The 14,738-nt window shown below is 40.4% G+C and overlaps 2 protein-coding genes across 6 annotated transcripts in view; both read right to left on the reverse strand.

The window, feature by feature from the left end:
• Nucleotides 1–14,738, reverse strand: part of LOC310685618 (uncharacterized protein) — an 850,221-nt gene that overhangs the window by 580,261 nt on the left and 255,222 nt on the right. The gene's annotated exons all lie outside the window — the stretch shown is intronic.
• FRYL (FRY like transcription coactivator) overlaps nt 1–14,738 on the reverse strand; it is a 144,310-nt gene that overhangs the window by 116,035 nt on the left and 13,537 nt on the right. The gene's annotated exons all lie outside the window — the stretch shown is intronic.

Genomic DNA, 14,738 nt, shown 5'->3' on the forward strand with positions numbered 1-14,738 from the left:
TCTGACTGAATTTTTTAAATTTATAGCCTTTAGTTTGTATCAGTCTTCCCAACCTAGTGGCCTTCAGAAACTTTGAACTGCAATTCCAATCATTCCCAGCCAGCATGAACAATGATCAACGAGGCTTCACCCTAAACATCTAGAGGGCATCAGACTGGTTTGGAAGATTACCTGGATTTGACCATGACAAAAATTAAACAGATTTCAAGCAGAAGCCAACATCCATCATAATGCAAGTGGACTTGTGCTTCCTCTCTTCCTGCTGTAGTCAACTACACCTTTTGCAAATCTGTTAGTGTTTGGAGCAGATACTGAGCGGGGGGAGACATTCATTCTGCCAACAATGCTCATTTCGCTGTTGACATTGATGCATTCCACTAGAAAGTTTACATTATTTTCCTGCTAGATAATTTTAAAATATTTTATTCATATAAAATGTTAGTAGCATTCAAACAAATTGTATGAAACTGAGAAACCACTCAAGTTGATGGTCCCAAGAATAATATACCCTGAGCACACACCATCCCATGCAAACTTCCAGGAAGGAGGTTTGTCTTCCATTCTGAGACCCTTCTACAAAAGCTAGAAGTTACCAACACCAATAATGGATATGAGTTAGTAACAATTCCTCTACTTCAGCCTGCCCTTCAAGGGACTCTACCCTTGCTTGAGTTAACCTGCTTATGGCAAGCCCCAGATTAACTAACACTACTGAGTTCACAACCAGGCAACACAACTATTGAAGTCCAAGGGCAGGGATTCTGCTTCCATGTATGCAGATATAAGGTGATCCTGACTGCTCTTGCAGCTCTTGCAAAAGAGGCTTTGGGGGAAGGTCACCCCAGCTGTTCCTGCCACGCTGCTGAACCCCAGGACAGTCCATTATTTCACCAAAAAAAACAAAACAAAAAACAAGTCTGTCAAGAGCAAAGCCAAAAGTCTATGAAATGTACAAGGTAAGCTGTAGTACTGTCAGATTACTATGCAGAGTCCAAACAGAGTTGACCTCGTGCACATCAGCAATCAAATATAATACTATGTTTCCTGCTCTGCAAATTTAACACCTATAGAGGGACAATAGTGACAGATGTATCACCAGCTTAACGTGGGGGAATGGAATTTGCTAATAAATTCTATGCCGGCAATTTCATGCCACCTCTATTGTCTTTATTGGAATATGGTGAATGAATCCAGCAGCAGAGTATTGAGAGACTGAAACGTTACCCAATTTCTGAATGTTCCCATTTTAGTTAAATCCATGTTCACTGCATAAAGGCTGACCTGTATGCCCTATCAAAACAGTAGGAGGGCATTTTGGGGCAGGTAAGGTGATATGTAGTTGAATGAGCCAATGATTAAATTTATCAAGTCCAGTGTTCCCTGACCAAATATTTGGGGTGGGGAAATCTTAGGATCTTAGTCTTCTGAGTCAGCGTTCAGCTGCCAGATTGTTGCCCAGCCCTCTAAATCTCTAGTTCTGGATTATATTAATTGCCTTAATTCAACAGCGTCTATCAGAACTTTTATCTTCAGACACAACCATCACATTTCAAGAGAAGTGTAGGGAAAGGACAGAAACATATTAAAGTTTTTAAACACTGTTTAAAAAATGGGGAAAGCTTCCAAAATATGGCTACATTCTGCTTTTGTAAAGTCATCCAACTGTTTCCAGTTTTCTCAGGTTTAGTTGCTAAAACCTCACAACAAAATACACTATAATAGATTATTTGTTTACCTCAGAGATCGAAGTGAATTACTTATACTGGCTCCAGGAAAACAGCCATCAGATTCTGAAGAACTCTTAACTTACAATAATAAAATGAAATAAAATGTTGTTTTGTAACGATTATTTTCTATTTGTATCAGTTGTCTTGAAAAAAATCCACTGTGTGATAATTTGGGATTTTAGCTCTGGACATTACTTTGCCATGCTGATTCATTTATTGTGTTTTATAAGATATTCCATGTTATCCAATGGAATATGTTTAATTATATTCAATTTTTTATTTCCCATGTCATAAGACTTGAATTTCACTTTGACAGAACGTGAGTAATCCTCTTTGTAATTCTAACCTTATCCCCCAATTTCAGATGCAGAAAGCTGGGAGATGTATTATGCTGATGATTGTAATTACAGATTACAGTATGCCATCTGCTATAAAGGGCTTTATAAACAGTACTGAAATATAAGTATCTCAGCCAAGCTTCACCTGATAAAAATCTGGATCTTTGTGCTGATAAAGCAATGCTCCTTATCTGTAGTCAGATTGGCCAGCATTGTGCTGATTATACATTTTTAACAGGAACTGCAACTCCATTTAGTGCTCCAAGGATACTGCAAATTTTCCATTCACAAATTAAGAAGAAAATGCAATGTCATGTGGCCTAGTAAACAGAGAATAGCAGCACAATAGTGGTGAATATTTAATTGCATGCTGAGACTTAAGAAGGGGAAATAAGACACTCTTGATGGCCCACATCAGAACCTAAAATATAATGAAATATAAATTACTGCAGATTTCTTCCCACTTTCCTTATCCATGGAGAGTAATGCTTGTCCATGCACACAGCATTAAGAATTTTCTATTCTTAGCATTCTGTAATTTTTTATCAAACCCGTCTGCAATCTCTATAGTACGGTGGTACCTCGGGTTAAGTACTTAATTCGTTCCAGAGGTCCATTCTTAACCTGAAACTGTTCTTAACCTGAAGCACCACTTTAGCTAATGGGGCCTCCTGATGCTGCCGCGCCGCCGGAGCACGATTTCTGTTCTCATCCTGAAGCAAAGTTCTTAACCCGAGGTACTATTTCTGGGTTAGCAGAGTCTGTAACCTGAAGCATGTGTAACCTGAAGCGTATGTAACCTGAGGTACCACTGTAATACTTTGTATTCTAATACTAATTTTGTTTCCAAAATAAAGCCTCCTATTTTTTTTAAGTGTGCAAATCCTTGAGCTATACGCTCCAAACTGTACCATCACAAGCAGAGGAGCATGTGGGCTCGCTGGCATCCTTGGCAAGGAGCTGTGCCAGCACCGCGCCCCCTAATTCCTTGTGCGCTTGTCAAAGGAGCCTGTGAGCCTTGCTCGGCCATCCAGAGCAGCAGACAAGCAGTGCAGCAAGTGCTCAGGATGGGCAGCTGGGCTCCTGGCCGCTCTGAGCCAGAGTAGAAAGGCACGATTTTGCAGGGCTGAGCACCAAACGTGCAAGGTTTTTGTATGGAAAACTGATGGATGCGAAAGTTTTAGTGTAACTAATAAACCAAACTCTCACCAGTGTTCACTTTTGAATTGTAACTGAACAAAGTGTAAAAACAAAGAACTACCAATCTTCTAAGCTGGGCTGATGAGGATAGATGATGGATGACTGGTGAAGGACCCTGCATGAGAGGCAGAGAAGAGAAAAACTCCCAGGGTGGGAGGCTAGGAGAAGAAATGGAAGCCGAGATCTAGAAATGTCCACCCCAAATTCATAAAGTGATGTGGATTTACTAGGTTTGACTATAATCACTACATTTTTCACAGTGAGAAAGTGAATTCAGTTACAAGGCTCAGGGAATACACTAATTTCAAGTTAAAATTTCTTGATTTCTAGTTTTACAGGACCCAAGTTTCAAAGACACACGGTTAAAAGGAGAATTCTAGGATTTTTCAGTGTTTGTCTGGAGGTTATGAGAGATCCGGGCCGGCCAATACGTATAGAAAATTGTGCCCCCTATCCCACCTGAGGCAACTGGAGGCAGCCTGGGGAAGCACCAACCTGGTGAAGGAGAGAAAAACCAGGACAGAAAAAAGTGGCAGCTCCACCCTTCCTAGGTGATGGTGAACGGTGCACTCCTCTGGGGGCTCTTCAGAGTCACACTGGGAAGTGGAGGAGGAGGCAAGTCTCAGGGGGTCAGTAGTTGCTGAGGCTCCTCAGCTGCAGTGGTGGAGCTTCAAGCTCTGGTGGGGGACGGGGGGAGACGGAGAGCAGGCGGGGGCGTGGCTGGTGTGCATCCTGGGGGTGTGGCATGCCGCCTGCAGGGGCGTGGCTCATGTCCTGGGAGCATGGCATGCCGCCCAGCACAGGGGGGCAGCCGTGATGGCAACTCACCAGGATCGTGCTGCCGAGGGCGGTGCGCTCCCCCCGCACCCCTGATCCTCCACCAGTGCTCGGCTGCCACCCTTCCCACTTGTCCCCAGTCTGCTGCCTAAGGCAACTGCAAGAGAAAATGGCCACAAGTCTCATTTTATCCAGTAGAGGCTGCAACTCCCGAGTAATAATAATAATAATAATAATAATAATTTATTGTTTATATCCCACCCATCTGGCTGGGTTTCCCCAGTCACTCTGGGCAGCTTCCAACAAAATATTAAAATACAATAGTCTGTCAAACATTAAAAGCCTCCCTAAACAGGGCTGCCTTCGGATGTCTTCTAAAAGTTTGGTAGTTGTTTTTCTCTTTGACATCTGGTGGGAGGGCATTCCACAAGGCAGGTGCCACTACGGAGAAGGCCCTCTGCATACTGGGTCCAGCAACAGAGCTGAACACCCATCAATTGTAGGCCTGATCCTTTAGAAGTGCAATCTCATTCAAGATTCTGCATGACAAAGACTTGACAAAGACTTCACTTGAACTGACAAAAGCCCTGAGGCAGCCTTAGCTAATGGATAAAGCCATCTTTCTCACTCTGGCCTTGATAAAAAGTAGGCAAAAGCAGCACTCAGTTGCCTTTCCTCACCTGCATTAATGCAACTGCAGAAGCCATGGAGAAATTTGGAGGCAAGCACTTCTTAAATACAAGCATGTGACTTGAAAAAGTGGCCAGACACCCAGCTAACATTTCTACCCATTGTAACAGAACAAGCTTTCTGCACCCATCCCTTCAACATCCAGTCAGACAGTAATAATGCCTGTTTGGTACTCTGAAAGCCTCGCATGATGAGCCATTTATGTTTCTCTGTACAAACTACAATAGTTCCAAGCCTCTTACTCTTTAATATCATGACCATCTTCTTTAAAAGGGAAAAAACAATAAATTTACATCTATTTTTATTTGGCCACCAGATGGCAGTGCAAAATACTCCATGAATGAAAGGTTGATCTGTCAACGTACTTCAAGTGTTGTGTTATGTTATGTTTAATAATTATTTACTTTGAGCCCCTAAAAGCCTAGACTAAAATACACTCTCTGAAATTAGGTTTATGATTTGAGGACAAAGTACTAAAACAAGAGTCTTCAATGGTAGTGCACATGTTTTGCATGCAGAAGGTTGAATCTCCAGCTCGGCCTGAAACTCTGGAGAGCTGCTGCCTTAGTTAACAGACCAGGGGTCAGCAAACTTTTTCAGCAGGGGGCCAGTCCACTGTCCCTCAGACCTTGTAGGGGGTCAGACTATATTTTGAAGGAAAAAATATATGAATGAATTCCTATGCCCCACAAATAACCCAGAGATGCATTTTAAATAAAAGGACACATTCTACTCATGTAAAAACACGCTGATTCCTGGACCATCTGTGGGCCAGATTTAGAAGGCGACTGGGCCAGATTCGGCCCCTGGCACTTAGTTTGCCTACCCATGTAATAGACAGTACCAAACTACATCCAGCTACAATTGCAAATCTACCACTGTTCATTTCCTGTTTTAACTATAAAATGTTTTCCGTATTTGCCCACATGCTTCTGAAATATCTAGGTTATTTTTCCACCCCTAACTAAAGGCTACAATCTCCATGGAATTGCCCTTCTCAAGAAGGATAGGTTCTGCTGCAGAATGTTTTTGGTACCACAGTAAATGTTTTTAAAGGTTTCTCACTAATACCGTCTTGAGTTTCTTAAGAGTTTCCTCTTATTGCTTGTGCTGCACCTGCTATGAGCAAGCAATTCCACAGAATGTGCTTGCTCAAGAAGTGAGACAGCGTCACCTATCGTTTGATCCTTGTTTCATGAAATGTGAAATGCTTAAGAGAACTCTTATGGGATAAACCATGACTAACAGGTATAATTACCACCAATTACCAATTTTCAGGAACACAAGAATAAGCCCAAAAGCAACAGCAACTAAATTCAAAAGGGAGAGAACAAAAATAGAATTAGAGTAATCTTTTAAATGAGAGATCAATTTTAAAGACAACAAGACTTTTATTTTTAAGCACTTCAGTTTCACTCAAGTAAATCATAGAATCATAAATAATGTTTGGATGTGTCCTTAGATCAAGGTCTCAGAGATACTTCTAATTTTCTTCCCTCATCCATCCCTTCCTATTAAGGAAAGTTCTCTTCTCTGTTATGCATTCTGATGTTTTTGCCAGGCAACAGAGAAGCCAAATGTTCTCTCTTTTTCCAAGGAGAAGGGAATAAAAAAAACTAAGCATCCTGAAAACAAGTGTATAAGAGTACGATTCTGATCACAGCAAACTTTGCTACTGCTAAAATCTATATCAGAGCTGCAACATTTAGTCAGTTTGATATCCACTTTTTAAAAAGTCTTACAATCTTTGATTAGACAAGGATATATACAAAAATATTTACAAGAGATGTAGACAACTGGTGGCAACTTACAGAAAGTCTTTCTGTTTCTCACACACAGAAAACAGTACGTATAAGACTATGTATACAGATGCCATAATAGGAATTAAGCATTCCTTTTTTCTTCAGAACTATTACTTTTATTTATTTGCATTACATTACATGTTTATATAAACTGAAACTTGTAGGATGAGTCAAAAGCTAATTTAATCCACTATCAGCCCTACGTTTTAGTATTTATACTTACCCCCCTAAAACCCAGATTTTTATTCCATATCCCTGAATTTTACTAGTTATGCAACAAAAATGAAAAATGGAGAAGACATGGGGATATAATCACTTCATTTCAGATAAAGAAGCAGACTTGGAATATGGATATAGCAAAAAGCTTCACAAATATAGCATTTTCCTCAAATTCAGCTGCATTCCAAGTACTAACAAAGAACTCGTGGTGCAGTATATAAAGCCACAAAGACAAAAATCCCATTTGGCCTGCTCAGTTGGTGACCTCTCTCAGGCAAATCTGCACATACTCCTGTGAGCTGGAAAGCTCTGTGTGCTGCAATGAGCTCCTTCAAGAAAGGGCAGAATACATCTGTATTATATACCCAAAGACAGAAATTCTAGTTAGCTCCTAAAACCATCTACATTATGTCTGCAATTTTACATCCTGCTTTTCCAACAGGACAAGTTCTTAGCTGCCATACAGTAAAGAAAATGGATTCTACCCTGGGTTGGGGTAGAGGGAAAAGAGAAAAGGGAGGAAGGTAAGTTTACCTAACTGCTTGGCCGCATGCTTGCTGTCACCTGGATGCAGTCACACTGTTTGGACAGGCAGCCAAACACAGCAGATGTCTTGTAACCAAATCAGCCCTATGAAGATTGGTGCATTTACAGTGAGACGAAAAAACAAGAACGCAAACATCTGCTTGCAGCTACGGAACCTGAAGATAGTACAACAGTAAAATTGTTACCCACTGTGAACACACTCACCCTACCACCAGCTCTGTTCACAAGTCTTCATAAACCTGCAATCACATATGACTGTAGAGCAAAAGAAAGCAAGTGTGCTCATCACAAGAAGGGATGCCTCCATCCTATTCAACTCTCTGACTCCACCCATGGCTGTCCTATCTTTTCTCCCTAGTTATTGGTCTCCTCTTTTCAATTCTGCAGTCCCAATATTCATTCTTCCCCTTCATGGATCACTGCCTTGTCGTGGCGAAGGGGCTTGAATAACTCAGAGAAGCTATGAGCTATGCCGTGCAGGGCCACCCAAGATGGACAGGTTATAGCCAAGAGTTTAGACTAAATGTGATCCACCTGGAGGAGGAACTGGCAAACCACTCCAGTATTTTGCCAAGAAAACTCCATGGACATAAAAAAAGGAGAAGCTTTGAGAAGAAAGTGAGTGTTTCCAAGGCATTCTCTGGTTCATGGGATCAAGGAGAGTCAAACACGACTAAGACGACTAAACAATAACAGCAACAATATTCATTCTGACTATTGTTCATACAAGGGACATTCCATATGACATCTGAATAGGGCTAGGTAGAAACAGCTCTTTTGCTGGTTAGACACAACACAAGTAAGAGCTGTTTGCAGAGATCTAACTATAGCTACCAATAAAAACCAAAAACCTAAAGCAACTGGGTTTTTTTTATTAAAGAAGTTTAAATACACAAAATATTTTGTTTCTATAATTGTGGTATCTTGGACATTCTGGTTTAACAAAAAATTATAGTAACCAAAAGCTAAAGAAAGGATAGTTCTAAAATACGACTAGAATAAATAAAATTCACATGGCATTAAATACAGCATTCCTATGAAACCAAGAACAATACAGTTATTGAATTGGGCTACTCCCACTAAACAAAGTGTAGCATACATGCCGATTCCCTCCCTACCCCAGTATGAAGGCCCCCTACGTGTGCTGTTGTTTGTTGCCCAAAGCAAAAACCAAGTTTTTTCGATCACTATATGTTCCCCGTTCAAACGTTGCCCCTGTTTTGGAGCCAGTGCTTCCCTGAATACTAAAGTAATTCACAAAAGCAGAGTAAGAGAAATGCTTTCTCACACAATACTGGACTAGAATCAGCCAATGAAGCTGAATGCTGTAACCTTCAGGACAGGCAAAATACTTCTTCACATAGCACATAGTGGGGAAAAATAGAATTCACTACCGGAAGTAGCAATGACCACCAACTTGGACAGCTTTAGAAGCAGATTAGATAAAACTTATGAAAGTTAAGGCTATCAATGGCTATTTGCAACATGCTACTTATAGAATGGGAGGCATTATGTCTCTGAATGCAAGTTGCTGGGGAACAAAAGTTGGGAAGAATGCCGTTGAGCTCGTGTACTGCTTTGCAGACCTTCCATAGGGATCTGGTTGGCCTCTGTGAGAAGGGAATACTGGACAGATAAGCATTTGCTCTGACACAACACAGCTCTTGTGACAACTTTATTTTTAAAAATCAATATTACAATTAGCAGATAGAAGTGTCCAACAAAAGGCTTTTGTTTTGATCTACTGAGCTGTAATCCTTGTTAATGACAAATGCTAGTTAATGCAGCCAAGCCTCTGAGATCATTATACATGCACCAAAAAGAGATGCTAAGAAGACTGTATATGTCAGACTGTAAATAAGGGGTGCCTTTCTTGAAAGTTTCCTCATGTAGAAACTTCCTAGACATAGGAAAAACACATTGCAAAGAAGGCTGTAGCCAGTGTGGTGTAGTGGTTAAGAGCGATAGACTCGTAATCTGGTGAACTGGGTTCGGGTCTCCGCTCCTCCACATGCAGCTGCTGGGTGACCCTGGGCTAAGTCACACTTCTCTGATGTCTCTCAGCCCCACTCACCTCACAGAGTGTTTGTTGTGGGGGAGGAAAGGAAAGGAGAATGTTAGCCGCTTTGAGATTCCTTCGGGTAGTGATAAAGCGGGATTATCAAATCCAAACTCTTCCAAACTCTGCTGTATTAGTTTGTGTTTTAACAAGGGGGTGCGTTTTTTGAAAAGTGGCCCCTCTGTCCACAGTCCATCATCCCACTTGAATCATTCCAGTCCATTCCTACCTAATGAGTTGAGCCTAAGGATGCACACGTAAGGGCATCATAGAAGGATGCCTTGCACATGTGAAACCACAATCACAGAACAATGTTTTAACATATCACTTCAAAAGCAAGGTGAGTACAATTGACATGTTCCAACTGCGAGCTGAATTATGCAAGTGCCAATCTGACTAGTTTAAAACATTTTAACACATCTTAATGTTCTTAGATTCCAGAAACAGACAGTTCCACCCCTCAAAATTTAAAAAACCCTCAAAAAATGTTTTCTAAATACACTCAATAAAGGATATGGAAAAGCAGAGTTGAGACAAGCAAGCATGTTATTCTGCATTCTGCCCCTCTTACAAGGAGGACTGAGAAAAGTTCACAGCAAGCTTGTTAGCGCAAGATATTATGATTTGCTCAGGGCTATCTAATGAGCTTCACAGTCATTTTTAGCATGTATTTCATATATATATATATATATATATATATATATATATATATATATGACACCACTCCAAAGGCCTGTAAAGAAACAGCTGTTCAGAAGAACCTCAATAGCAGAGGCACTTTTGCACATCTATGGTGGAACTGTGGATGACTGAAAGTATTTGAGGGGAAATATGCAAGAAATTACAGAAATAGTAGGTTCTGAGAATGTTATTGGGCAATGAAGAATACCACATTGGCCAAGGGACTTTTGTCCTGGTTGTTCATATGGTGATAGATGCTCAGTTTTAATAGCAAACATGTGGGAAATAGATACTGTACCACCAACAGACCTCTGGAAGGAGAAGATTTGGAATGTAATGATTATGAATAAAATAATGATATAAGCAGCTACAGGAGGGAACTATGCTATCAGTGGAGACTCTTTAAAGGAAAAAAAATGCTTACCATTTTGTGACACTGGAATCAAAACAAACAGTAATTATAGATATAGTAAGTGCAGCTGTAGATATACTTATGATTATTGTGTATTATGAAATGGGGAAAATTAAAGAAACATGCCACAAAATGATTGCATAATCTCTGAGCTCTGTAATCCCTCAAACAGGCAGTGTATCTCAATAACTTTACTTACAGAGAACATTTTCAGAGGCAGAGAGAGTGATTTAACCATTTTCACTTGATTGAAAGAGAAGGCCTAGTAGCCTACAAATTATTGCATGTGAAAAATATGGTGACTACATCTAAAAAAACAACACCATGCACTAAATTGATGGACAATGACTCCAGCTTACATGAGGAAGTTTCAGGCTCTGAAGCCAGCTGGGAAAATATTCCACAACCAGTTGGCAACTGTGTCTCAGGAGAAAATGGAACTACAGTATATTCTGTTGCCTTTCATGGTCATTATTTGTGGTGTACCACAATGGTTTCTCTGGAATGCATTGTGTCCCATCTGACAGCACAGATAAGAAAACTATGACAGGATTTCCTATATGAATACTTATATTCATATACAGTGGTACCTCTAGTTGCAGACACGATCCATTCCGGGGTGCCATTCGCACCCCGAAAAGTCTGCAACTAGAGCGGCATTGCTCTGCGCAAGCGCAGAGCGCAATAGACCGCTTCTGCACATGCATGCGCGGCAAAACCTGGAAGTATACACTTCCGGGTTTGCCATGTTTGCAAGCCGAAAAGATGCAACATGAACCTAACACAACACGAGGTATGACAGTACTCATATCTCAGGGGTGGGTTTGTTTTTTTCCTGACCAGCAGGCCAGATCTTTATCCCCACACCTGTGAAGGGCAAAATTTAACATATAATCACCTGGCATTACTATGACAAAGGGACTTTGGAGGATGGGCTGTTGGAAAATCTTGTTGCAAGAAGTCCCATGCTGCTTTTCGAACCTGTGATTTTCAAAGGTTCAAGAAGCAGCACTGGGAGGGAGAAGTGAATAATAATAATTATTTATTATTAGCATCCATTTCATTTCTATATCGCTTTACATTTTAAAGGAAAAAAATCTCAAAGTAGTTTAACACATTAAAACATCAAGTGTGAATACTTGTTAGCCACCTTTTTCCTTTTTGTTACTCACCCCCTCCTGGAGCAGAGGAACAACTGGGAGCTCACTTTAAGCTCCCAATTGCCCCTTTGAAGACCTGCCCATAACTGCCCCACTGCACACCATGTATGTCATCTGCTGTAGGGTGAGCATGGCTTGCCCAAACTGGCCAAACTGGGAGGCGTGCTGGGCTGTGTTGTGCTTCGGCCCAGAGGTTCTCTAACCCGGTCAATAAGGTAACAAATACCCATATGAGCAAATCATACTCAGCCTGACAATAAATACTAGGATAAGCATGGGTTATGACAGATTCTCATCACCTCTCCTTCTAGTGTTATTTCCTCTGCTTCAGAAATGAGCCATTTCTGCTTCAGTCAAGGTTAAAATGAATTATTTAAGAGTCTGAAAACCAATGACCCTCTCACTCCCACCCCATTTCAGTTTTCAAGAGCAGGACTGTAGATCAAAGAGAACATTCCAATTCATTGCTTAGAGGAAAACAGTGTGTACAGTTAATGCTTTGGTAGCCTTTAATGATAGCTGGTTCCAGTTTAGAAGTTTTAAGATCACATGTAAAACTATATAGTAGTAGGTATAACTGGAAAAGACATTTATTAATTTAGGGGTGGTTGTTGTTGTTTACAATCAAGTGGTATATGAATTTTATGAGATAAATACATAAATAAAATGAAAGCTTTTAGGACACAAGTAGCTAACCTGTGGCTTTTCTGATCTCAACTCTAGATACCACAGCCAATGTTCATCAATGATGGGAGTTGTAGTTCAGCACATCTAGTGGGCCACACCAATATAAGGGGAAAGCAGAGATTAATACAAAGTAGCTATAGTTATAGAAGATTTTTCAGGGGGATATAGTCTTACCAATGTAAAACCATTTGTGATCAACAACAAATGATGCAAGCCACCTGGAATGGACCTATCATGATGTTTTTCTAGAAGCCAAGCTTGTACTTTCACAATGTAAGAGCAGGTAAAAAGATGAAATACTCTTGGTCCCTTGCTGGACAAATACAGGTTACAAGAAACTAATATATTCAAGGCTAGAAAGAAAGAGGGGAAATATATATTTTTTAAAAATAGTAAAAAGTTCCCCTGAATTTCTTTATATCCTGTCTTCTTGTCCTAATACTACTAAAGTGGTACCTCGGGTTAAGAACTTAATTCGTTCTGGAGGTCCATTCTTAACCTGAAACTGTTCTTAACCTGAAGCACCACTTTAGCTAATGGGGCCTCTCGCTGCTGCCGTGCTGCTGCCGCGCAATTTCTGTTCTCATCCTGAAGCAAGGTTCTTAATCCGAGGTACTATTTCTGGGTTAGCAGAGTCTGTAACCTGAAGCGTATGTAACCCGAGGTACCACTGTACTCTCAAGGTAGTTTCAGCTTAACTTGATTGGTCAGCGGGTTTGACATAGACAGATATGTTTTATTCCACTTGCCATTTTCCCAAGCAGCAAACAGTCTGTCCTCTGTCTAGTTATATTCTACCTAGCAATGACCTCATCTGTTTTCTTTCCATTTACTCAATTCACAGAGGACCACAAAACCACAGTAGACTGTATAAATACCTCTATGGAGATAGTCCTTAAAACAGGCTGAAGAGAATGTATATCTATTTCATTCAAGATGTTATACATTGTGGAATGTATAGCTCACAACTGGCTTCAAAATTACTAAGAAAGCATGTTATTTTAATAATAGAGGTAACTTGGAAAATATTTTTTCCTGCAGCCTCTTAGAAAAGGCATTTAATTTTATATCTTTTAAGGTTAAATGCTATACATAAAGCATTCAAGAAAACCAATCAATGGTAAAAGGTAGCGGACCCCTGGATGGTTAAGTCCAGTCAAAGGCAACTATGGAGTGTGGCGCTCATCTTGCTTCAGGCCTAGGGAGCTGGTGCTTATGACACTACAAGTAACACCTACATTTTTAAAACCATGCCTCACTAGTGAATCACTGGAAAGGTTCAAGAGAGCATATTTCAGACTCCATGTCAGTTACAAACTTGTTTTAACTTGCTTAAGCTTCAGGGCTTCCTCCTGTTCCTCTTCCCTACTAGGAGCCACAGCAAGTGTTTTAAATGTTTAAGACTTATTAATTTCACACTGGAGGCGACTCGAATGCATTTTAACTGCTCACAAAAATTCAAGTCTCAGCATGCAATAACAGGGTATTTCTAAAAAACAAAATATTGTCAGTTATCATAGTCTGAAAGTCTACAGATGTAAACAAAGCTGTATTCAGAACAAGTTTTATCAGTGTTCTGATGCAAGAATTTACTGGTTTCCTTTTAGAAGTAAACAATGGGAAACCAGTCAAACATGGGAAGCCCACTCCCTCTTAATCATCCTCCACATTTTATGCACAATTGATTCTACTTCCTGATTAGAGTTGTCCAGAAGAACAAGATAAAAATCTGTTTTCAGAACACACAAGATAGGCAATAGCAAGAGCAGAAACAGAGTTCACAAAACTTTAGTTATATGCTTTTTGTAGCACTGAATGGGGCTATTCTAAACTAGTTATTGTAAATGGTGATACACTTTCAAAGTGACTTGAGGGGGTGCTTTCCACTGAAAATACCACAATAGGATGAGCATTTTTGCCATCTTTTGTTTGGATTAATTCAGACAAAATCCTATGAAAGTTATGCAGCTTATTTAAAGTTGCAAGGAATAATCAAATTTCCCCTGCAAATGTTGCTACAGTGTTTCCCCTCCAATATCTCTCAAGCAGTGATGATAGAACTCATAGAAATTAAGAAAGAACTCTAGGTACCAACTTGAGTCCTCTAGAGCAGTGTTTCCAGTGTTCAAAACTCCCATTGTTCTAGGCGCATTTTGCAACTGGGAATGTCATTAGTGCAAGCAGTTTCTGAGCTCTGGAGTGCAGTGTGGAAGGAAAGGAGGACCTTTTTCTGCCTCTCCACTTCCAGCTACTCTCTGAAGACTGGAGAAGAGACCCTCTTAAGTATATTAACGGGGACAGCAGGGGAACGACTAGATCAGGGGCCAGCAAACTTTTTCAGCAGTGGGCCGCTCCACTGTCCCTCAGGGGGGCAGGGGGAGCTGCCTCCCAAATAAGTAAAAAATCAATACAAATCAAAACAAATCAGAGGTTCTGCCAA

The sequence above is a fragment of the Podarcis tiliguerta genome (assembly GCF_965153285.1).
Source record: "Podarcis tiliguerta genome assembly, chromosome: 9".
NCBI lineage: Eukaryota > Metazoa > Chordata > Lepidosauria > Squamata > Lacertidae > Podarcis > Podarcis tiliguerta.